Genomic DNA, 23,695 nt, shown 5'->3' with positions numbered 1-23,695 from the left:
GTCGTTCTGTGATCACGTGACAATATGTAGGTCACCGAGAAGCGATATCAGCGCAGGTACTAAGAAGAAGGTCAAGTCAACACCATTCAATCAATAAAAAAAATTGTCAGAGAGTTACACTTCATCAGTGGCTAAAGTAGCTTCTGTACACCACATCTATCCCGAGGCTCCAGGAAACCATTTATCTGGATATGCCCACTTATACCAAGCAATGTTTATGCAATATACCAGTCATGTGATGGGAGAGGGCCGCCAACGACTCTCAGCACGATGTCATCGTGCATTCTAGTCTAGGCCCAGTTTACCCCAAGCTCCCGACGGCCACCATCTTAAACGAAAAATAAATAAATAAGGGGTCCTTTAATTTCGCCTTTAGGAGTTGTGATAAGAGTTGTTTAGGAGTTGCGAATGTAATAGCGATATCCTGTGTTCAGTGATTACTCTAAACGCTTAGTGCATAAAATCTTTTCAAACTTTCTATGCACCCACTAACGTGTGTGGCTTTTTTAGTGGGTGACCGGCTCTAAACCACATCATGTTAATCGCATGTTCTGACGCCCGACGGTAATGTACTCTTGTACCACGCAATATTGCTGCAATATTTCATGTTGTACTGTGAAGCATGTATACGGGACCCGTGAGTTTGTAAAGCATGAAAGTTACTATCACTGCATTTCCAAGCATATGAAGGTATTTTCGCGGTATTCACTACCATATGCGTGGCGCATATTTGCTACCTTTATTTGGCCATCAGCCTATGAACTAATTAAGCGAGACAATGTTCTTAGACCGGTTTGCGCAGGTGGTCTATGCTGGTACACCTCTTTATTAGATAGACGGTGTGACTTTTTTTCCCATTATCGCAATTGTGCGCATCCACTGCTTCGAGCATTCTTCGAAGGGAATTTCGTGGAGGTTTAACCAAATTTAGTGGTATCTACTAATTTTGCATCACCTCCCTCTTTTCAAGGATTCGTGCGTGAGATATATGAATCAGTGCGTTTTCTGACAGCCAGAGTCTCCAATGAATATATTTTTCTCTCGCTCAACAAACTATCTATATTATGATGTATTGCATATGGTATTTCCGACCCCATTGTATCACTCGCTATATATTTGATTGTCTCGACCTGACGGGCTATTAAGTGTGAAGAAAACGTCTATTTCACCAATAACCAAGCCATTTTTTGACAAAGTACCTATACAGAAACAGTACCTGTAAAAGTCTGGTTAAACACCAAAGGTATCTTTGCATCCTCCATTAATTGCCGCCTTTGTGGAGTCCAAGAAACAATAGAACATTGCTTTATTAGTTGCATGGACACCACCATATTTTGTGACATCCTGCAGGTGGCTATAAAAAAAAACTGCATTCAAACTCTCATGACATCCGTGATCTTGTACCACCCAAATGCAATGATATGCCAGTTGACATGCTCTTGTTAATGGGCATGCATAGTTTATAAAAAACTCGCATGCTATAGACAGGGATGCGGAAGCAATGGTGTATTCACAATCCTAATTTGTTCAAATGACAGTGCAACTAGAATACTTTGATGAAGAACTGCAGTTCTAGCCGGACTGGTATACAGAGTTTGTGAAGGGTGCGGTGAAATACTCTGTTTTTTTTTATTAAATGTATGTAAGGAGAGGTTGGTGCCAATGCGTGGCGCTGGCTACTCCTCTTCTCTTGCACAGAAGTCAACATCGCACATTTTGTAGCAAACACAAGGTTATACATATGTACATAGCACAACACTTACACAATGAGTTCACAATTTTCAACACTGAGTGTCCACACCACACGGAAATTTCCACACTACGTAGAAATGTGTCCGCACCACATTGAGTTTTTAAAAACACAAGTAATCACGCCAATTTAAGTGTTCACGCAAAATATGAAAGTTCAATAAAATGTCTAAGGTGATCTTGTCGCTTAAATACTGAACTGTTTTCAGAAAGGATTTCCCAAAAATATCGTAGTGAAACACGAAAATACTGTTTTCAAACATTCCGCCGTTAACACTGAAGTGCATTTGTTTTTTGTTTAGTACTTTTGAACTATTTCTGATTCCTTCAAAAAGTGAACGACTGCACGCGCTGCAGTGGCTTTTAGCTTTCCTTTTGGCCATGGACCCAAGATTTTTGCGATTGATGGAGGTCGCTTATCCAAAGAATTGAGTTTTTGAAAATGGTTCTTTCGAGGTACGTCATGATTTTTACAATGCAGAAGAATGTGCTCCACGTCTTCTTGAGCTTCTCCACATGAGCAGGTAGGACTGCCAGCTTTCCTTATTCTATACAGGAAAGCCTTCGTATAGGCTGTACCAAGTCGAAGCCTATGGATGACTGTTTCTACCGATCGGCTAACCTTTAACGGAATATTAAATTCTATACCGGGATTAATGTTACACAACAGAGAGTTTTGCGCACCATTTTTGAACCAGGTTTCTTTAGACAGTTGACAGCTCAACTTATTTATTAGAGACCGTGCATCGCTCATTGATAGAGGTAGGAGTGATATATTATTTTCTCGACGTGCTGCATGTGCAATGTGATCAGCTATGTCGTTGTCGTTTCCTGTGATTCCACAGTGGCTTGGCACCCACTGGAACATTATGGTGTGCTTTACATATTTTGCTATAGCGTACGTCCTCTGTATTTCATATGCGAGCTCACTAGCTTTGTTGCCCAAGCTGATTCCTTTTAAAGAAAATAATGAGGACTGTGAGTCACTGATAACTACCCATCGAAATGGACCTGGCTGTAAACATATGAAGCGTAAAGCACAAAGTATTGCATAGAGTTCTGCTGTTGTGGATGTTGTGAAATGGCTGAGTTTAGAAGCTTTTCTCGCTTGGTATGCAGGTACAAAGAATGCCGACGTAGAGCTTTGATTCAGACATGATCCGTTGGTGTACACGTGAATATAGTCTTCATAATTGGTATAAAGGTGTGTTAAAGTTAATTGCTTTATTACAATTATGGGCATATCATTCTTACAATTTATTCCCGGAATCGAAGTTGTAGTATCTGGGATAGAGTGTCGCCATGGTGGGTTGGATGCACATGGAGGCCAATATTCGTGCGTAGGCAGTAAACTCTTGAATTCTACTATAGTTTTATGTATTCTTGCAGCTGATCTCTCCTGAATAGCTCGGTATTGGGGATGATTAGCGTGTTGAGTTGCCAACCGAAGATAATCCCGGCAAGTTTCCGTAAATCTCATAGCATGGAAAGTCGGTTGACGAGACTCCGCAAATACTAAAGCACTGGCAGATTCTCGCGGTACACCAGGACATATACGAAGGCTTCTGGCCAACAATCTATGAATCCTCTCCTCTAATTTACGTGATATCCCATGTAAAACCGGGGCAGAGTAAGCTATTCTTTGTCGAATTATTGCTGAATGTACACGCAATAAAGAAGAACATGAACTACCCCATCTCACACCGGTCAGTCATAGTAATATATTGATTAGGGAGTTGACTTTGTCCTCTAATAATTTTATCTGTGGTGCCCAAGACAGACGTCTGTCTAAAATAATCCCTAAAAATTTGTGCTGTCGCACAAGTTGTAAGCGCTGAGAGTCTATCTTAAGTTTGAATTTCTTAAGGCATTTCCTTGTGAATGGAAGTACAGATGTTTTCTCATGAGAAAGAATCATGCCTCTACTCTTTAAAACGTCACTGATTATTGTCAACCCATCTTGAAGTTTTTGTTGATCTGCCTGAATGCTCGTGTCTGATGCCCAAATGCACAGATCGTCTGCATATATGGAATATTTCAAACTAGTAGCTAAGATATGGGATATTTCAGCCATAACGCAATTAAATAAAAATGGGCTAAGTACGCTACTCTGTGGGACTCCTTGACTAACTTCATGCTCCTTACTTTTACCGTCAGCCGTGTCAATGAAGATTTTCCTGTCTCTTAAAAATTCTGCAATCCATCTTAGTGTTCTGCCTACTCTTTTAGACATGGTGTTGTATGGAATTCGTTATGTAACGCTCACAGTACAGAAACGGCCTTACGTACGTTGCACGCTTTATATAAAAGTAAATCACAATTGTATTAAATACCTTGGAAGTAAAAAAAAAAGACGAGTGGCTGTGTGTTATAACACTCGCTTGCCACACAAATGAGCTGGATTCGATCCCTTCGGACCCAGAATTTTTCATGATTTATTTTATTTGCGTCTTTCTGTATTTTTCGGTCACGCAATAGATGATGTTTAACTCGCAACCCAACGACGCTGCCATCGACGCCGGAATTTCGGCGAAACGAGCTCTTTGACGCTATCGCGTTAAAACATTGTGGAGTATACTCTTCACAGCTGCTGTCAGCTTGCTTTTTCAGCTCCAAGAAACGCTGAATTGGCCCTGCGCGGGGGCAACCCAAAGAAGATGCACACACACCGACGTTGAAGGTCACCCCCCCCCCCAAAAAAAAAAACAATTTGCGTGTGCCATGTAACGCTTTAGACGATAAAATAAGCTGTGGGCTGCAAACAACACAAATGTGGGCCTCCTCCGCAACAACGTTTCTCTCTTGGCGCTGTTTTTAACACGGCAGCAGTCGCGCATGAGACCAACTTGCGTCAATGTGAGCCCTTCACAACTCAAAGGAAAAAAGGGCGGCGCGCGAGGATGGCACACGAGAGCGCCGACTTTCAACGTGAATTTAAGATGGTGGATTGCGCAACACGGATGGGCCACACAGGGGAGTGTGCACCGTCAATGTGGCTGTCTCACCATATACGTATATTGTGCGGCACCGACACACCCAGACTTCTACGCTCACAACTATAGCTTGATGTCTGTAGTTGCGAGAAAATGAAGAAAAGGACGCAAGTATCGCATACACGCAGTTCTCGCAAATTTACCAGCACTAGTTCCTTTCAGGATGATGTTGGTGTTCTTCCAAAATTCTGGTACCCTTCCCGTCAAGAGATACTCCAGATGGCCAGGTTTTCTAACACAATTTATCCTCCATCTTTCCGTAGGTCCGTCCTATCATGTTCAGCAGCGTTGCCTCTGTACATTCCTTCTAAGGTTTTCCTTACTTCCCGTGTCGTTACCGGTAAGATATCGAATTACTCTGGGCTATTATTGCTTCTTATAATATAATCCTGGTTGTTTCGTCTTCCATACAGCGTTTTGAACAACTCCTCCACCACCTCAACTGTCTTATCCATATTCGTTATGGCATTGCATTCCTTGTCTTTTAATGCTTACATCCGATTTTTGCCTAGGCACAAGTTTGTCTTCACAGCTTATAAGCTTTGGCCGAATTTTACAGCCTGCTCGATTCTCACCATGCTATACGTTCTGATGTCGGCAACCTTACGTCGATAGATTAACTTTGAAAGCTCCACTGTCTCCATTTCGTCGGTTGCTTTTGAGGTGGTCGTGGCTTTTCGTCTTTCAGATTTTTCGTCATCTGTAATTGTTTGCCAGTGCCCAGCTATCTAGTAACTGTACCTCCCACTTCTATTGGACACTCTTTGATTATACTAGTAAGATTATCGTTCATTGTATTAACGCTAAAGTCGGTTTACCTCGTTCAGTGCATCGTATCTATTCTGAAGCGAAACTTTGAATCTCTCTCCTTTCCTTTTCGCCGCCAGTTAATTATTTGGCTTCTTGCGTATCAGTTTTTGTCTTTGCTTTTTAAAATCTAGGTGAATACGAGTTCTTACCACTTTATGGCCACCGCATCGGATCTTGCCAACTACTTCTACGTCATTTACCGGTATCTGGGTGTCTGCACAGAATGATGTCTATTTGATTTTTAGTTTGACCATTAAGACTTCATCACGTCCACTTGCGGGTGGCCCGTTTTCTGAAGAAGGTACTCAAGGTCCGTAAATTATCGCGTTCAGCGAACGTTGCTAATAACTCCCCTCTGGCATTTCTAAAGCCGATGCGATATTCTTCCCCTGCATGGTCTCCGCCCGGTACCAGAATCTTGGAAGAACGCCAACATCATCCTAATTTATATGAAAGTAGGCGTCAAGAACTTAAAAAAAATACAGACCGATTAGTTTACTGTCCGTTCTCTTCAAACTATTTCAAAAAATACTAGCTTTAGAGTTAAGGCGACACTAAGTTAAAATTACATCAACCAAAAGACCAAGCAGGATTTCGTACAGGCTATACTTCCACAATCGACCGTATTCATATTTTCAATCAGATAATAGAGTAATGCGCGTAATACAACCAACCCCTATACATAGCCTTCATAGATTACGAGAAGGTATTTTACTCAGTCGAGACATTAGCAGTGATGCAGGCACTACATAATCAGGGCATCGATGAACCCTACATAAACATACCGAAAGAAATATACAACAGATTCACAGCCACCATAGTTCTCCATGAGGCAAGTGACAGAATCTCAATAAGGAGGGGTGTAAGGCAGGGCAACACGATCCTTTCAATGCTATTCATCGCGTGTTTACAGGAGGTTTTCAGGGTCATAAGTTGGAAGAGATGGGGATAAGAGTTAACGGAGAGTGTCTTAGTAGCCTACGGTTCGCTGATGACATTGCATTGATGAGTGAATTAGGGGGCGAATTACAGCTTATGATTGCTGAACTGAACACAAAAAGCAGAAGAGTAGTTCTGAAAATAAATATGCATAATACTAAAGTAATGTGCAACTGTCATGGCAGAGAATAGTGCTTTGCGATAGAGAGTGAGACAATTAAAGTTGTAAAAAAAATATGTCTATATAAGACAGGTAGCAACCGCGCAGCCGAACCATGAGAGTGAAATACCTAGAAGAAAAAGATGGTGTGGAGCATAATCGGCAAGCATTGTCAAAATATGAATGGTAATCTGGCACTAACCCTCAAGAAAAAGGTATATAACAGCTGCATCTTGCCAGTACTTACCTACGGAACAGAAACTTGGAAGCTTACAAAGAGGGATCAGCTTAAATTGAGGACGACGCAGCGAGGAATGAAAAAAAAAAAAAACGATGATAGGTGTAACTTAAGAGACAAGAAGAGAATGGAGTGGCTCAGGGAACAAACCGCGCTTAAGGATATCATAGCTGAAATCAAGGACAAGAACGTAGGCAGGATAACCGCTGACCATTAAGGGTAACTCAGCGGATTCGCAGAGAAGGCTAACGGATGAAGGGGAGACAGAAAAGTAGGTGGGCTGATTAGATTGAAAAAGTTCGCAGGTATAATGTGGCAGCAGAAAGCACAAGACTGCGTTGATTGGCGTATCATGTGAGAGGTCTTTGCCCTGCAGTGGGCGTATTCAGGCTGGCGATGATGATGATGAGTTTCCTTTGAAGGAGTATTGACTCAATATTTTGAAAGCGAGATGATGATGTGAGATAGATTTATGTGGAGACACACACATAACACCTACGAAATATCAAAGGCAAATAAGGAACATATTTAAAATCACTTTAATGTTCATTATGCGTGAGTGAGTGACATGCGGAGCCTCTCGCGATACCAACGGCTACTCGCGGTGGCTTATATGGATGTCGCCCCGTATCGCCACTTCGCAGCCCACTCTCTTGCAGTCACTGACAACTCCCTCCGTCCTATCATTAGTACCTCCGTCTGTACTTCCATCTCTGTCGAGGCTGAAGTGGCAGCTGTTGCCCTCGCCAGAATGCAAACCTCTGCAGAATACATTTTGTTTGACTCCAAAACCATGGTATGCAACTACGTTGTTGGACGGGTAGCACCCCCGGCCACAGGCATCTTGCGGTCTGGCCTCATTTCCTCTCGCCCAATTTATATCATCTGGGTACCCGCTCAGCTGGTCATCCTGGCAACTAGGCGGTCAGTTCAGTCGCTCGCGATTCGACCGACCGAGCAAGCTCGCCCCTGTCAGGAATGAATGCGCGTGCCACACATCTCACGTACCACGACATCACATTGCACTACCGCGTCGCCTTCCTCCCACCACACCGATTCCTTTCACAACACCAACAACACCTGTGGCGCCAGCTTCAGGCCCGCACCTTCCTTACTCCCGCACGTCTCTCCCTCTTCCACCTCGGAACGTTCATTGCCGGCCTGCCGCTTATGTGGCAGCTCCATCGCCAACTACCAACACATATTTTGCTCCTGTCCGGCACACTTGCCCCCGGCTTCTTGGCACCTCAGAAACCCGCAGTAGTGGGAGCCTGCTTTGTCCAGCACCAGGCAGGACCTGAAACTTCGGCTGGTGACTTCTACGGAGGAGGCTATAAGCCCTGCCTGCAGATGCCACAACCGGCAGCCTGAAGGCCCCCACAACACTGTTTTTTTTATTTTTAAATATTAGTTTACTTTTGGCCTTCGAACGAACAAAGTTTTTCACCACCACGGACATCAACGCGGCGGCAACGTAGACAAACCTACGTCACGAGGTTGTCTTGGCTGGTTGCTTGCGCTTCCTGTTATTTCTTCCTCTTTGCGTGTGCTTGCTCTGCTGGCTGTTAGAGTGCCACCTGCTCACGCGCGTGACATCCACGTCACAGTTTTGCGTTGTCACGTGGCCAGTTGTATTTGCCTTGCCGCCGAGACTGGCCCTGCCTATGGGCCGGTGCTGTTTGAAGCCGATGCTGTGAGCGGGCGCTCTAAAATAGTCTCTTAATAAATAACCGTGTCGCACTCGCGCAAACTAGGTTTCCAGCCGTGATAAGTGGGTCACTCAAAAGCTACCTATTGTGAAAAAAAAAACAAGCTGCAGGATTTTTGTGTCACTGCTACTTTAAAGTGCATATATCTCCTTTACAATGTATTGTTCTTTGAAAGTGTTGGCATAAAATAACACGCGTGACGTCCCGTAGCAGAGTCTCTGACACACAATCCGCATGAAGGTCACTGACATTTTGCTAATCTCTGTTATAGATTTTCTTAAGACAAAAGGATAAACTCGGCCCATGCAGTCACTATGTGTAGAAACGTAAGCGTGGGAAAAGAGGTATATCTGTCAGTTCAAGCGCACGAATAAACAGCGCTTGTCCTCTCTTCCTTTCTGTTTATTCGTGCGCTTGAACTGACAGTTATACCATGCATATCCAACTAGCCCAACTTTTGATTCAGAAGAAGTATATATTGCGGATCCGGCTTCCAGATTTCAGACACTCTGGAGATCGCTAACGACATGGTTCTCGAATCATGATACCAAGACCTTCAGGAATGGCCCATGCATGAGATATGAGGAAGGCCTTCGCATACCACATGTTTGGGTCAAGGGATTTGGCAGGCATTTCGATTACTCCCCGGCAGTTCCCACATTCTTCACTGTCCAATCCTCGGGGTTCTAAATTTTGTGGCTGCGGCTCACTACTTGAGGTATGTAAGTTTGAGATCCCTGTCCTATAGCTAAGAAGGCGCATTATTGATCCCGTGTGGTGATTATGACAATGTATTCGTGGATGCGTCAATGGAAGCCAGATTTATTGCAAGTCTCCAGAGCATGTGCATCGGCAGGGGGGTGTGAAAGGGGAAGTCAACCTCTTCAAGGACGCCATTCTCCACCCCCTCCCCCCAAGCTATATCAGCACTGTCTCCCTTCCCCAGCCGCGATTCAACACAGACTTGCAACCGCCATGACAGTAAGCTGCCGACGCTCATGCCCTAAAGGGGCAACTAACCCTCATTGTGTGTGCATACACCTGGTGTATAGACCACGGGTTGCAAATAAGATTCTGCGCAGTGAAATGTAGGTGCTGTAAACAAGTTCTAAAAGAATATTTGATGATGAATGGCGGTGTAACGCAACGAAGTGCTTGCAGCAGAAAGAAACATAAAGTAGCCTGGTAGACATTCCCTGTCACTTCCCAAGTAATGTAGGCAAGTCTCTTACGAAATATGCCTCTCAGGCAAAATCACCAACCCTTCTGAAAGGCACAGAAACAGTCACGTCTACGACAAGCCATATAAAATGACCATAAAGTGACGTGGTAACGCCGCCCGAGAAAAGTCGTGCGCTGCCTCATATCATGCCTGCCGCGTACTGACTTTAGCACAACAATCATGCCTTTTTCCAAGTACACGCATAGTATTATGATGGTGCGAGTCAATCGTAATGCAATGCCGTGTAGGTTATTGAACGCTTGTGCATGGTAGGAGGCAGCGTTTTGCGAAAATACCACATCTTCGAACGTACGAAATAGCTCGCGTTGGTGACCGAAAATGCACCGGTGTCTACATATTCTATTATACATGAAGATAGTATACAAATCACTCTGTCACAACCAAGCACCACTAAAGGTGTGCTGCTTCAGAACAGTGAACTTCTTATTTCCGAAGAAACAAATATTGGAGCGCAAAGCAACCAAACGGTGGAGAGAGCACGCAGGGCTGGCGCGAAGAGCACAGACTGATCTACGGACTATGCAGAGACATTAAGCTCTTTTCAAACGCCAACACGTGAACGATTCATTCGCGCGAATTCCGAGCGTTTACGAGTCGCATATAATTCGTTGCTTATCTATATCGCCGACGTGGTACGAGTAGTCTGCACACAAAACGCTCGTAGAAATGTAGAGCGTCTCATAAACCACACTTACGCTCTCGTGGGTGGCCATAGTGTGCTGATAAGATAAGAAATTGGGCACATATGTCATGGCGTATCTGCCTACTTTCTTATCTTATCCTTCCCATACAGCGCGCATATAGCCACTTTTACGTGAGCCCTTAATCCCATTGCGCATATTACTTCATACTCAAGTGATTATATCATTATCGCAACCTAAATCACTTAACACGTGGATTAGATAATAAGTTGCCGGCTGCTAAGAGTAACTGAGTGGTTATAAGATAACGCATTTGAGGGCTGCCTATGTGATACCACAAGAATTTCGCTATTCTAACGGAACACGTGGTTCTTTATGTTCACGTGTCCCCCTTACGATTATCGGCAGATTAAAAAAAACTTTCACTCATGTGTGCAGCCATACAAGGCAGCCACACAAGGCAGTTTTAAAAGGACATCACTGAACTCCCTAAATAAAAAGTCAGGGGCCGCGACGCTGAATGATTTCGTATTCGACGCATTTTCGACGTATTAGACGTGGCAGCTGCGTTCGATTTCGAAAGACATGCCTGAACTCTCCCTTTACTAATACACAATATTCATTCTGCTGGTAAAAGAAAAGCAAGTCGAAAGATTCTGTCATGAAGGCTATAACAGGGTAACCTGGGCAACGATCCCGTTGGTGTATACGCTCAAGGATGAATCAACACACTCCATAAACGGTGACAATATCCTTGGTTTCTCGCTCTCGTGTCTGGTACACTATTGAACTGGTGAACCTCCTTAATGTGTCTTTATTTACATAACACTCTCTCGGTCAGCTAAAGGAACCCGCAACTGCGGTCTAGTGTTTATCCTGCTCAACTGCTGACCCGCAGGTCGCGGGGTCGAATCCCGGCCACGGCGGCTGCATTTTCGATGGAGGCGAACATGCTTGGGGCCCGTGTACTTCGACTTGAGCGCATGTTAAAAAAACATCGGATCATCAATATTTCCGGAGCACTCCCCTACGGCATCGCTCATAACCGTATCGTGCTTTCGGGGAGTAAAATCACGGTAATTATCAATATTGAGGCAGATTCCTACCTGGAATTTTATAATACATGAAAAAAAAGGTGTCATTTATTTAACCTCAGATCTTACCCGTACCATATATACAATAGATTTCAGAACATCGCGGTCTGCTATTCAGGTTTTTATGTGTTCTAGACAAACACTTGTGGCTTCAAGTATTTTCCTCTGCATATAGCGTTTTGTTTTTTCCCCTCTCCTGTGCTCTTCTGCGGTGCAAGAGTGGAAATAAATGACGTTTTTTTTTTTTTTTTTTTCGCGGAAAGTCTCGCGATCTCACCCGATCCGAGGTTTATCTTGAGAGCCCCTTACAGCCGTGTCGCCGAGAATTCAGAGTTCCGGCACTCGTTCGACCATTCTCCGTATCGCGTTCTCTGCGCTGCGCTTACGTCAGCCAGCGGCGCTTGGCTCTCTACTGCGCGCCATCTGGACAACGCGCGATGGATTCCGGAGCAGAAAGAGGGTTCATCTATTATTCGCATAGTTCCTGTGCATTTGTACATACGAAGCTTTTCTGACACGTCTCTCAACATTCAAGACCAACTTATTGATAGGAAAAACTGGAGAGCGGATGGGCGCTTCATTTATAGGATCTGCTAAATGTGAAACAATAGAATCGTCATAACATTGCAACCTCGATATGACATCCCTGCAAATGTTAGCCAGCGTTCATAACAACGTTCATTTCATGATGAAACTCTGTGCGTTAACTTTATCTTCTGTTGAGTCGCCTCCATAAGAGCTGAGGGATGAGGGAGCAAAATGAAGAATGAAGTTTGTGTGATGTCACGTAATTATACTCCTAAAGTCAAAGCTGGCTTTGAGTTAGTAGCCATGACAAGAACATTGGCGATGAAATTATGGACAGTGACGGTGCCGAAAACGCATGAAATGAAGTGTGACGACGCGTGACTTCACACAATAAAATCTGGGAGAAGTTCACTGAGAATGTTGATGAAATAGTAACATTTGTATTTAAAAAATCGTGCGCGAACGTAATTCTTCTTTTTGTGTTTGTTTTGTTGCTTGATTATAGGGTACTAGGGGAGCTTTCGGTTCTTTCATTAATGCCTGCCGCTCATATTCTATATCATCTTCCTCTTCTAAAAAAACACAGAAGATTGATAACACTGCCATTTAAGAAAAAAAAGTGTCTGCAACTCCGTTGATAGAGTTCTTACTATAGCGTGTATATAACTCTCCTCAAAGAGGCTATTTTATTCATCATTTCAATTTAAAAAAAAGCATTTGTAGTATCCGCACCTTACATAACTGGTTATATTTATTTCAGCCTGTTAAAAACGACTCACTAAAGCTTGTGCGTGGACGAGACAAACGACTCTCAGGGGAAAGTACATTGACACCCAAAGAGAGTTAACGTGCATCTTTAAGGAAGAGTCATATACTTGGCTAGTCAAAACTCTCAAAAAAGAGTCAAATGACTCCCTTTCTCAGAGCGTTGAGGTCAGTAATGATCACAAAATTAACAAGCATGTGCACATGAGCAAAGAAACGCACGTAATAACATAAACGAACTTCTCTGGGGCGCACTCACATGGGATTGGATGAAGAGACAAAAATAACTCTAAACAAACGCATACGTTGAGTCATTTGCATTCGAGACGATTCCGAGTCCATTCGCACAAACATGGCTCAGGCTATGCTGCGCTAGACTTAGCAAACAAGTTTTACCTATATGAACCTCTGTGTGGTGTATTGTGCAATGTTTGCACTTACTCGACTGCATGTGCAGTGCGTATATTTTACAGCACATGTTATGTTTCACTGTATAACATTTTGCGCTCTATTAATATTTTCATTACATATTTTCTCGGGTAAGCGCGAACATGTACCCGATGCCATTATAAAGACATCAGCCTCTTTTATTCATCATTTCAGTTAAAAGAATACAGTTGTAGTATCCGCACCTTACATGCGTAGTTATGTTTACTTTATCTTGCGAAAAACGACTAACAAAAAATTGCGCATAAAAGAGGCAAACTGCCACCGGATACCTCCCGCTTCACTCATGCGGTGAATCACGATGGCACGTCACTTCATTAAAAATTTTCCATCACCAATTATAAACAAATTTTGGAGTCTTGCTTTTCAGAAACAGGGATACAGTTACGAGGCATGCTGCATGCGATATATCATGAGACGCTGGACTAAATTAAACCATGTAAGTGACCAGTGTAAATCAGTTTCCCCCGTAGAGTTTCCAGAGCTATATTTACTTCAGGGAATTCTGTCGCTGTGATCATTCAGCCACCGCGAGTATGATGGATAGTACGCAGACTTATCTTATTTTCGGGCTTGCGGCTTCGTTTATTGCTGTGTTCTGACATTTCGGATAAAAGGATGGATCGTTGTGAACGTTAGGAGCCGATTTAAATAGGTGGGCCTAGAAAGGTCAAAGCAGTGAAGTGGAACTGCTGAACATTTGCTGAACTTCATTTTGCGACGCAGCGAGTGGAGGCTAAGACGGAGCCAAATGAAGCCGAAAAAAGTAAGTTTAGACAAATTCGTATACTATACCCATCATGCCATGCTGGCTGAAAAGCCATACGTTGCAGCGCTGTCACAGAACGAGCGCTCAAAAAGAGCGCGCCGACAACTCCTCAAGGCGAAACGCCGGAGTGACGCCGCGAGGTCAACAATAAAAAAAAGAGAAAACAAACATCTAAAGACTCCCCGGGTGCCCAATCCTCCCCTCTCGGAAGCGTAGGCTCGCCGACGAACCTCCTCACCCCACCACGGCGGCCGAGCAAGCACTCGAATTTTCTAGATGGAAAGGGGTGTGGTTGAAGCCGGGTTGAGTCATCTGTCGCGGCCAGCATTCGAACCGTCTCGCCCTCTCCCCAACCTTCGCTGCGTATCGCGCCGACGAAATGACGAGAACCTTCTGGAATCTCGCGCGGAGGGTATTTAATCGAGCAGCCGAGGTGAGAGATCAGGAGAAGACGGAAGTTAGCGCCAGAACGCGTAGGGATTCCGCCGTGTACTCGGCGAAAGTTTTGTCCGTGGAGACAAAGCAGGAGAAGAGGATGATTTCCACCTGAGGGGTGACGACTCGAGCTACAGGCAAGAGTGTGTGTTTACCGCTATCGAGCGAAGACGCGTGGCAACAGCTGCGTGTGTGAAGCCAACGTGTTTCCGGCGAAGAAGTTTGAAGCTTAGAGAGTGGCCAATTGAAGACGCGAGGTTTCCTGGAAGAGAAACTTCGGCGAGGTTTCCTGGAAGATAAACTTCGAGGGCTGCGGAACGACAACAACGCGGGACTTTGAGTGAGTGATTCTCGGAAGAGTATCATCTAGACTTTTGTTCCAAGAACTTTGGACTGAATAAGTTTTCTATCTCTTTAGTCTTTAAGTGTCTTGGTTGTTCAATGCATGCGACTACATTGTAGTGCGTATTGTTGTCTGTGTTCGTTGTTTCGAGTGTGGCTGATTGTACTGTGTAGTACGTTGTTGTTTGGTGACATATTGTACTCAACTATTGTGGAGAGTGCATGCTTGTGTGTTGTTTTGATCTGCAATTATTGAGAATATAATTTCGTTTGTTTATCAACTCTCGGCTCTGACTTGTTCTTTGGGCCACAGCCGGTGTCCGCTGGCGCGCCAAATAGGACCACTTTTAAATTGTCCACGCTTTCGTGGTGCCATTCGGGGGGCCGATACCTCGGCCCTTGGAATTAGCCCGGCGATCGCCTCCCTAATTAACGGGACCTGCGTGACAAGCGCCCATAGACACCAGTACCAGAGTTCTCTCTAGTGTTAACGCGAAAGTGGTTTTGTGCCGGGGCCCACCAAGTTTCAGTGACGTATTTCCGTCATGAAAATGACGTCGAAAAAAATACACACGATCAGAAGACACAGAAACAAAATTCCATCAGTGTGTCCGCGACAACAGATGCCGAGCACTATACATATCTAGCCTACTGCACCCCGATAACATACTTTGTACGCTGAAAAAATACGCCTTCTATAGCTACCGCTGTCCTCTCACAGCGTTCTTAGTAAAATGCAGTAATGCATCGGGACCGTAGTAGCCACGTCGTCCGTTCGCCCGCAACACCTTTAGCGACTGCCGCTCAATACAGCGCCTGCTCGTCAGTTCACGCCCAATAAACCTGACGCGTGCCCAACGTACAAGTTGAAACATGTCTGTACGTATATATTTTACTTGTCTGTATATTTTACTTCCTGTAACATCCTTTTATGACATGATAATAAACTGATTGATTGACTGATTGATTGATTGATTGATTGATTGATCGATTGATTGATTGATATCGCCTACAAGACCTACGCCAGCCATCGCTTCACACGAATCTTCCAGCGCTCAGCGCAGCACCCGCGTTAGCACCGTTCAATTCGTGACGCAGGCTGCTTCGCATCCCATCAGGTTTCCCTTCGGGGAGATGGTCCAACATTTTTTTAAGGAAACTTCATATGGTACCTCCCTCGTTTTCTTTGGACCAAAATAAAGTTCAATCATCATCATTATCATCTGGAGATATTTAACTTGCACCTAAATCCAAGTACATCTATCATCATCCTTATCATCATCAGGAGATATTTAACTTGCACCTAAATCGAAGGGCACCTGCATTTCGCCCCCGCTAAAAGCGGCCACCGTGATCGGCATTCAAACCCGTCTTCACGATCTTAGCGATGCGATACCTCAGCTTGTCTATATAAGCTGCTACGAAATATACCACGCTGGGTGTCTCGCGAAGATTCACTCTCTATCGCTTGGCTTTGCACGCCTGAGGGACACCAGAAGTAAGAGATAGCAAGAACTATGCGAGCGGTATACGCTTGTTTCCGAGAAGCGTCCCGGTAGGGTGTGCTCCCTGAAACACTTATCGCGATGCTCGCAGGTGCCATGGCAGGCGCTGTCCTTATCACGACGAGGATATATGCTTAAGTATGCGTGCGCAGAACCTTGACCCCGGAGAAAGCCCGCAAATGGCACACACCGACGTCACCTCTGATAAGCGAGGCAGGTGTTGGAGATACCACTTATATCTGAAACGCTCGCGATTATCCACGAGCACAAGTGACGCGTATGTTTTTTTTTTTATCTCTCAGTGGCACGCAGTCGATTGCGTCTCGTGCACGTGACACGCATGCGCAGCTCACGCTACAAATGATTGATAGATTTGTGGGGTTTAACGTCCCAAAACAACCATGTAATTATGAGAGACGCCGTAGTGAAGGGATCCGGAAATTTCGAGCACCTGGGGTTCTTTTACGCGCACCTAAATCTGAGCACACGGGCCTACAGCAGTTTCGATTTCATCGAAAAAGCAGCCGCCGCAGCCGGGATTTGATCTCGCGACCTGCGGGTCAGCAGCCGAGTACCTTAGCCGCAAGACCACCGCGGTGGGGCTCACGCTACGAATGCTCCCTGCGTGCAGTGTTCAGAGGTTTTATGGGTAGACATGTGACCGTGTAGCCAGCCTAGCGCTATATTGCACGTCTTATACTCTAATGTCCTCGTTTTGGGAGCGAAGCTCCCTATGCCGTAGGTCATGCGTCCGCGATGTATGTAGTAGTCGTCGTAGTAGTAGGTAGCTCCATCCACGGCCGGACTAGAGGAGCGGCACGCGCACACACTTATGAATTGAGGAAGAAACCCGCGCACGTTAATCGTAAATTAAAATATAATTGTTTCTGTTGTAGTAGCCTACAGGGACGTGTATCGATGACTTAGTCTCCAATGAAATTTACCTTGAATTTGATGCTTAGTAAAAAATAGCAACAGAAGGACGCACTTTGAGCATTATCTGACCAGAAAGGGTTGCCACGTTAAACTAGCATGGGCGTAACCTCCTTGGTTTTAGCAAAGTTTAGCGAGGGTAGTGCCGCAGTGCCACGAACTAGCGACGCTGAAATGGGGGAACAAGACACGAAGCGCGGGCCGTAAGAGAGTGCGGGCGTGCCGCTCATCTAGTCCGGCCATGCCACCTCTCGTTTAGTCCTCGGAATGTCCGCTAGGGGGGGGGGCGGTATTTCTATATCATGAATACTTATGATGAAAAGATGCGAGATGGCGGTACCTGGAGTGTTCACTAGACGTACGGATGGATGGACAGACGCACGGATGGTCGGATGGACGGACAGACAGACAGATGCACGGACGGACGCACAGACAGACGCTGAGACGGACGCATGGACGAATGCAGGGACGGACGCATGGATGGACACAGAGACGGACGGACGCATGGACGCAGACACGGACGGATGGATAGTCGCACAGATGGACGCATGGACGGACGGATGCTTCACCCCACTCATCGTCATGCACTCCGTGGATATGCTGTGATTTTTCGTTTTCTATTTTGCCTTGGTCGCTATCTGAACCCAACCTGTCTATTCTTGTAGGTGTAAATTAACGTATACGTGCTGTAAACGAAACCATTGGTGGCACGGAAAATTTCGGCCGCCTGGTGCGCTTGGCAGTCCCTGCGTGGGACTAGCCGCGTGGCGCGGGACTGCGTCTTTTCTGGACCGAAATGAACTTCGCGCATTGTCTAGTGTTCTTTGAGAGCGCACAGGTATTGTGTATACACGGGCCTCTAGCTTCGAAATGCTATAACGCAGCGGCCGAGGTCAAACCCACGGCTTTGGTGTTAGCCAGCCGAGCAACCACTGCACTGTGCTCGGCTTAGCATGCACTGAACGTGATTTTTACAGTACAGTTCTAAGCACTGTACGGTGCTCGGAGGGCTGCGCTCTTTTCTGCCTTCATCTTTTTTTTGTTCCCTTCTGCTAGCGCAGGTATAGTGTTTTGAACCACTGTACCACCGGAGGGGACTGCAACGGTTTGATGAATCAGAACCTCGCTGTGAATTCATAGTAAGGACAGACTTTTATTTTTAAAATTGTCGGGTTTCGGGAAATGTAGCATTTCTATAAATACTTATACAGGAGCACGCGCCACGAATACACATTTCAAGCGAAGCCGCTTTTTAATCTATAATAAAAGAGCTTGTGGTTTGTCTATAGGCTGATGAGCTGTGGAACAATCCCAGTTAAATCGTGGAGCATGCTTTAGCATTCCGACAACGAGAGAACGCTCTTTGATCCTACGAGCCTCCAGGACGTAAACATGATCCGTCCAATTTTCGCTATACACGTGCCACCCGCACTTAACTTTCCGCCATCTTGATTGTGCCATCTTCTTCCTAAAAAGGGTTCTCATCACTTCTCACCACTGCATCGCAATCTCTGTAGCGTCAGAGAGCTAATCACACTGGGCGACAACTTTCCCACCGGCCAGTCGGAAACAAAGGGTCGCCAAAGGCAAAATCGAGAAAGAAACAGGAAAAAAAGGCAGATTAAAAAAAAAAACGGAGCGCGCGCGCGTGATGCGACGTGGAGGCGCCACAGCTGCGCGAAAATAACAGCCATCACCGCAGAAAAACGGAGAAATTACCCTTCAGTCACGAGGTTGCTCAGCGAGATGCCTTCATAATTGCGTGAACAAGCGAGGTACGCACTTCGACTATGAAGGAACGGAATATTCCGTAAAAGCCGCCTGCTGGCTCCACCACGCGCGTTGTTGACATCCACAACATGCACGGGCAGGGAGGATAAATGGCGCTGTCCTCGTTTATGAAAAAGCAACTCATATACGTCATCTGCGCCTTGTGTGTTTGCTTGTAAACATTGTATACGCTATATTTAGTCATGACACTTGCTTTTATTGGAATGTAGAAAATTTAGCCGATATGCACGCAAACGTTTACATGTTATGGTATAACTATACTCGGAGCATGAAAATGGGTGGAGGTCAGAACTGGTTCATGAGAGGAGCGGGACATGAAAAAAGAATTGCAGGTTTAGCTAACATGTTTGCTCAAGTAACAATAGTCATTGCGTCTTTTGAATGTGCACGCTCCAACAAAATGCGTTGCTCTCTTTCTAACGCAGCACATATGTCGTGATAAAGACCAGTCGAATTAAGCTCATGCGTATATGCAGCTGTTGGCGAGCCGTCATTATTTGACGAGTGATATATACCGGGGCTGCCATTTCAGCTTCGTTGGTTAACCATCTGTACACGGAGTGCTTGACTGGTGCTTTGCTTCATTTAGCTGCTTTCTGTGTGTAACTGCGAAACAAAAATACAGGGTTCAAACTCACAAAACTTTTATTTGAGTACTTTCGTTGCCATTGGGTGGCTGTCATCTGCAATGCCAAACATCGTGATTGGCTTGAACATTCTCGCACGAACATTTTTCAGCGTGAGCCCTTTTTACAATTATTTTTGTATGCGGGTACAGAACCCCTAAATGAAGAAAGATTGTGACACGTTTCTGGGGCATACTTCATTCATTGGTTCAGCAAGCTTTTTGATGCATCACCTTCCCCTTCGTGCCGTTGCTCCGTATGGACGTCGGAATATTACACGTAACGTTGGGACGTCCGTACTGCGTCATGCCTGATATGCAGCTAGTATTTAGACATATGCAGCGTCTGAGTGGTGCAACGCGTGTGAAACGTAACAGTTGCACAAATTTACGTTGTCCTGCGTGGAAGCGCCAACTGCGCAATCAGGCAAATGGTGGCGAAGTCTCGGCAGGCAAAAAAGAAAAGATGGAGACTAAAAAAAATGATTTTGAAGAACAAAGAAGGTGTGGGGGGACGCCGGAGGTAACTTCCAGAAATGCTTTTCCGCCTAGGTGGGCGGTGCTTTCGTGGTAGTGCCGGCGGCTCCTCACCCTCCGAGCTCACTATATTTACGCAAGCTACGCAGCAACGACAACCTTCGTTCACCCTTTTGAGTCTCTTTTCTCTCTCTCGATTCCTCTGAAAGCGTCGGTCCTTATGGGCTGAAGGCGACGACCAGACAAAAAAAAAAAGCAGCAGTAAGACGAGGCGCGTTGGCACAGGCGAAGGTGTCCGTAATGTACGCCCTAATGTGGCTGAAAAAGGTCGCCCCCCTGTGATCAAAGCTTGCGTCGCTGTTGCTGCTGCTGGAGGCGGTGAGAAACGCCCATGTGGGCCGAGGAAAGGAAGGAGCGATGATTTTCGCGGTGAAGGGGCTGCCCGCAGGCATCATTACGCGACAAGCATTCACGCGTGCGAGTGAGGACATGTATACGCGCACTCTAAAAAAGGGTCGAGTAAAAAAGGTGTGTCTTTGTCCCAAACAATGATCGTCATGTGGCGTGCTTACGCTTAATTCCTTATTGAAAAGTGAGCTCTGACCACGTTTCTATCAAGAATACTGTAATTTCATTTCATTTATTTTACCCTCAATCGCACATAGCTTTACAGAGGGGAGTGGGGTACAAAAAATAATAAACTTTAAACAAGAGCAAACATAGTAACATCTAAATAATAATGATTACAAGACATGAAAATTCGATGTTAGGCAATACACTGAATGTATGTGTAAGTATCATCAGAAACATGGGGGAAACAGGGTACAATAATATATATGTACAATATACACTCCACGCGTCATCACGTGAAGTACTCCTGTATTGTAGAAGAAAACAAGTCATGATTTGACATGAAAACCATGTCCGAGGGAAGGTGGTTCCAGTCGTTGGATGTGCGTGGGACGAAGGAATGATGGAAAGTGTTAGTGCGGCAGCTAACGACGTGTACCTTATGTTGATGATCTAACCGACCTCAGTAATAAGATGGAGTGGTAATGAGCTGAGCTTTTAAAAATAGATGATTGAATATCTTGTGAAAAAGTATGAGACGGGATGCTTTGCGACGTGATTCAAGTGACTGTAGTGAAAGGCTGTGTTTCATTGACGTAACACTGCTAGTGCGATGGTAGCTAATACTGTAATGCTAATAACGCGCATGTAGTTAGCGGTGCCAGGCGCCCGGCGATTATGCAATGAAAGGAAAGCGAGGTAGATTTCAATTGCTGTTGTGGGACGAAAATACGCCCTTTTTACTCGATCTTTACTTATAGTGTAGATATAGCTTGCACTGACGCCCCTGAAACCACCGTGTTGGTGCACTGCGTGGTAGTGCCGCGAGGATTGTGACGTCTCGTTAATGTTATCATTGTATGACCTCCAGGTGTTGTTACTGGCGCACATAGGCCGATCACGATGTGGCCGCGTTGTTATCGTATTGAAGCACGTTAAATGCGATTTGAAGATGCAGTCTTTACGGCATCGAATCAATAGAGTTTCCTATATATACACTAGAAGGAACTCTGGCTCTAGTGTCTATCAGAGCTGCCACGCACGCCGCTTCAGCGAGCATTCAACGTTTAAAGGCGAAGCTTGAGGATCCCCCGTTTTTGTGGTATTTGTACACTTTAAGAAACAAGTTATTTGACTCCCTTTGGAGAGTTCTGGCTTGCAACGTATACGGCTCTTTCTGAAAGAAAGAGGCATATAAGGTATCTTTTGCGGTCATTACGCTTTCTTCTGGGAGTAGTTTGACCCACAAGAGAGTTAACGTGTCCCTTCAAAAAGAGTTATGCGCGTGGCAAGTCAGTAGTACCCGGAAGGAGTCACACGTACTCTTTTGGCTTCGAAGAGCGTAGACAATTTCGTAATTTTTCCTAATAGTACGAAGGGCAAGGCACGAGTGAAAAAAATAAAGAAGAGCGCTCTAATGGACCTCGCTGGGGCGAGGCTCACGCGCATTTCCAAGGTCTCGCGGAGTCTCGTGATCATGGTCGCATACCCCTCGTGAGCCACTCCCGGCCGTCACTGCAGCAGCAATGAGGGACAAAGCGTACGTACTACATGGACGCCCATTTCTCGATAAGCGCGCAGAACAAACAGAGAAGTCACGATGGCGGAGCGCGCGCGCACGGTGTGTTTTATAACGGCACCTGGCGAGTCGGTGCGCTACGACTACGCCAGGACGATTACGTAAAACGGGAAATAACTTTTCCTTTGTGGCAGAAGTGCCTACACGCTGGGAATCGCGTAAACTGTGCGTTCGGTCTCGCTGTGGTCATCACTTCACTGTCATAGCCATTTTGTCTCAAAGAAACTGCTACAGCTCGGGTAAGAAGTGGGGCTTCATGACACATTCGTTCATGCGAGCTTGAGCTCGAAGAAACTGAGCAGCCATCAACTAACCAAAAAAAAAGGAGGGGAGGGGGATTTTGATATGGAAGTGGATTCTCGAGACCACCAAGACGTAGCTTTGGACAGTTTTAATTCTATATAAAGGGGGGTGTTGAGTAGAGCTGACTAGGTGCTACCGTTTAAGGCACAACATACACGAGTGTGACATTGTGATCGAAATTTGGTGGTTAACCTTTACGCAGTCATTCTGCGGCTGGGACACCACACGCACGAGCGGAGAAGCCACGCTTTGCCTCCCACAACACCCGGATAGTTCACAATCTTACGGAAAAGTTATTATTATTATTATTATTATTATTATTATTATTATTATTATTATTATTATTATTATTATTATTATTATTATTATTATTATTATTATTATTATTATTATTATTATTATTATTTATCGTTGTTGTTGTTGTTTTATTTCGGAAATATACTGCAGCAGTAGAAAGAACGCAGTCATAATCTAAAGCCAAGTTTCTCACCCTTTGACCTCCATTCCCCCCCCCCCCCCTCAAAATAAAATAAACCTCAGATGTAGGGGAGGAGGTTGGGGCTCCGTAAGCGATGCTTGTTTACTACCACTGCCGTTCATGGAAAAAATTGGGGCACCGGGCCTTGCTTCCGCCACTGTTGCAGAATATATTTATTCATTCTTTCCTTTTTATGAAGAACCCCTGCGTCATGGACAAATCGTATGTAGCTCCGACGAATTGAGAGGAATTCTAAGTAATGAAGGAGGTGAGGTGGTGTAAGGAAAATAGGAAGGTCACATCCGTACACGTTCTGACAGTTTGACACTTGTGACGGCGGCGTTGTTGATCTCGGCGGGCACTTACAGAGCAATTCCAAAGCGCACCTTCGTTCTCTTCTCCTATTTTTGCAAACGCAGATGTCGTAATCCTTACTACGCAACTTCGATGTGTCGTTTAACCCAAGTGCTACGCGGAAGCAACTACTCAATGTCGTGGATTTTACTTCTCCTGTGTCATTCTTTTTACCGAATACGAGGAAATGCTTCCGAAATCCGTGACGTCACACTGAC

General features: G+C 45.1%; 1 protein-coding gene across 5 annotated transcripts in view; it reads left to right on the top strand.

Moving 5' to 3' along the window:
• The window catches only part of fray (oxidative stress responsive kinase frayed), a 293,102-nt gene that overhangs the window by 177,291 nt on the left and 92,116 nt on the right, over window positions 1–23,695 (top strand). The window lies entirely within an intron of this gene.

The sequence above is a fragment of the Rhipicephalus microplus genome, chromosome 1 (assembly GCF_043290135.1).
Source record: "Rhipicephalus microplus isolate Deutch F79 chromosome 1, USDA_Rmic, whole genome shotgun sequence".
NCBI classification, from domain to species: Eukaryota; Metazoa; Arthropoda; class Arachnida; order Ixodida; family Ixodidae; genus Rhipicephalus; species Rhipicephalus microplus.
The sequence above is the reverse complement of the archived record's forward strand: the minus strand, read 5'-3'. Positions and strand labels throughout refer to the sequence as shown.